This window comes from Eptatretus burgeri, chromosome 1 (assembly GCF_056783735.1).
Source record: "Eptatretus burgeri isolate ZD-2024b chromosome 1, Ebu_testis_v1, whole genome shotgun sequence".
Taxonomy (NCBI): domain Eukaryota; kingdom Metazoa; phylum Chordata; class Myxini; order Myxiniformes; family Myxinidae; genus Eptatretus; species Eptatretus burgeri.
In genome coordinates, this window is record NC_140961.1 from 30197240 (window position 1) to 30199739 (window position 2500).

General features: G+C 52.8%; 1 protein-coding gene across 7 annotated transcripts in view; it reads right to left on the reverse strand.

Moving 5' to 3' along the window:
• LOC147034156 (CMP-N-acetylneuraminate-beta-galactosamide-alpha-2,3-sialyltransferase 2-like) overlaps window positions 1-2500 on the reverse strand; it is a 93001-nt gene that overhangs the window by 32692 nt on the left and 57809 nt on the right. The gene's annotated exons all lie outside the window — the stretch shown is intronic.

The window sequence follows — 2500 nt, forward strand, 5'->3', positions numbered from 1 at the left end:
CGTTATCCTAGCAATGTTCATATCATCTCGATAAGTACCACATTCTGTATGGGAGATATATATATATATGTACATACACACACACTATATATACTCTGATGAGCCAAAACATTACGACCACTGACAGGTGAAGTGAATAACATTGATTATCTTGTTACAATGGCACCTGTCAAGGGAAGGGATATATTCGGCAGCAAGTGAACAGTCAGTTCTTCAAGTTGATGTGTTGGATGCAGGAGAAATGGGCAGCAGTAAATTCCTGAGCAACTTTGACAAGGGCCAAATTGTTATGGCCAGTCGACTGGGTCAGAGCATCTCTGAAATGGCAAGGCTTGTGGGGTGCTCCCGGTCAGCAGTGGTGAGGACTTACCGACAGTGGTCCGAGAAGGGACAAACCACAAACTGGAGACAGGATGTTGGGCGCCCAAGGCTCATTAATGCACGAGGGCAACGAAGGCTATCCCTTCTGGTCCGAACCAACAGAAGGTCTACTGTGGCACAAGTCACAGAAAATTTTAATGGTGGTCACGGGAGGAATGTCACAATCCACAGTGCATCACACCCTGCTGCGTATGGGGCTGCGTAGCTGCAGACTAGTCAGAGTGCCCATGATGACCCCTGTCCACCATCAAAAGTGCCTACAATGGACACGCGAGCGTCGGAACTGGACCTTGGAGCAGTGGAAGAAGATCGCCTGGTCCGATGCGTCCTGTTTTATTTTTGATCACGTGGATGGCCGTGTACATGTGCGCTGTTTACTTGGGGAAGTGATGGCACCAGGATACACTGTGGGAAGCCGACAAGCCGGTGGAGGAAATGTGATGCTCTGGGCAATGTTCTGCTGTGAAACCCTGGGTCCAGCTATTCATGTGGAAGGAAAATGCAGCCTGCCACACTGCACACATTGTTCAGGAATGGTTTGAGGAACATGAAGTGTTCACGGTGTTGCCCTGGCCTCCAAATTCTCCAGATCTCAATCCGATTGAGCATCTGTGGGATGTGCTGGACCGACAAGTCCGATCCACGGTGGCTCCACCTCACAACTTACAGGACTTGAAGGATCTGTTTCTGATGTTTTGGTGCCAGATACCACAGGACACTTTCACGGGTCTTGTGGAGTCCATGCCTCAGCGGGTAGGCGCTGTTTTGGCGGCACACGAAGGACCAACGGTGTTTTCGGCAGGCGGTCATAATGTTTTGGCTCATCAGTGTGTGTGTGTGTGTGTGTGTGTGTGTGTGTGTGTGTGTGTGTGTGTGTGTGTGTGTGTGTGTGTGTGTGTGTGTGTGTGTGTGTGTGTGTGTATATAAATATATATATACACACACACACACACACACACACACACACACACACACACACACACACACACACACACACACACACACACACACACACACACACACACACACACACACACACATCGATATGCAAATACCAACCTGTCGCTTTGCTGACAAGAATATTTATAGGGGTGGGGGAGGGGTTAAAGAGGGAGAGGAGGGAGCGGAAGGAGAGAGGACGGGGGAGGGGGAGGGAAGGAGAGAGGACAGGGAGGGGGGAGGGAAGGGAGGAGGGGAAGGAGGTGGGAGAGGGTGGAGGACGGAGAGGGTGGAGGACGGAGAGGGTGGAGGACGGAGAGGGTGGAGGACGGAGAGGGTGGAGGACGGAGAGGGGGGAGGACGGAGAGGGGGAGGACGGAGAGGGGGAAGGACGGAGAGGGGGAGGACGGAGAGGGGGAGGAAGGTGTGAATGTGGGGGGAGCAAGGGGGAGTGAGGAGTGCGGAGGGTCGGGAAGTGAAGAGTGGTTAGAAAGGGGGAGCTAGGATGGGGGGAAGAGTGAGGAAGGGGGGGTAGGACAATGATTCCTCACCAAACGTCGCTGTACACTCCTGGAGGGGTTTTGGGAGTGAGGAGGACGGGGGAGAGAAGAGGGGGGAAATTGTGTCGGGGGAGGGGTTTGTGAAGAGGTAAGCTTGAGGGGAGGGGTTCTGGAATTGCATTTGGTCGTGAGACTTATGGAGGGGGGGTAGCAATGGATTGAATGAGATGGGGTACGTTAAAACAGCACGTGGAGACTGCCGAGAGATGTCCATGGAGGGGAGGGGGTGGAGAGGGGGAGGGGATAAACATGAGGGGTGGTGGAGTGAAAGCAACATGATGGGAAAGGAAGGCAGCATGAGGGAAGAGAATGGGAAGGCAGCGTGAGGGGAGGGAACGGGAAAGCAGCATGAGGGGAGGAAACGGGAAGGCAGCGTGAGGGGAGGAAACGAGAAGGCAGCATGAGGAGAGGAAACGAGAAGGCAGTATGTTTGGGGGGGGGGAATGGAAGACAGCATAAGGGGTGTGGAAGGGAAGGGCAATAAAATGTACCCAAGCAGCAACATTTTCTATTTAACCACCAGGTTCTATATAAAACCAAGTGGGATATTTTAAAACCCATGTATCTCCCTGGCAAAGGCATACCTGCATGCATGCCTGCTCGCGCATGCAGCAACATTT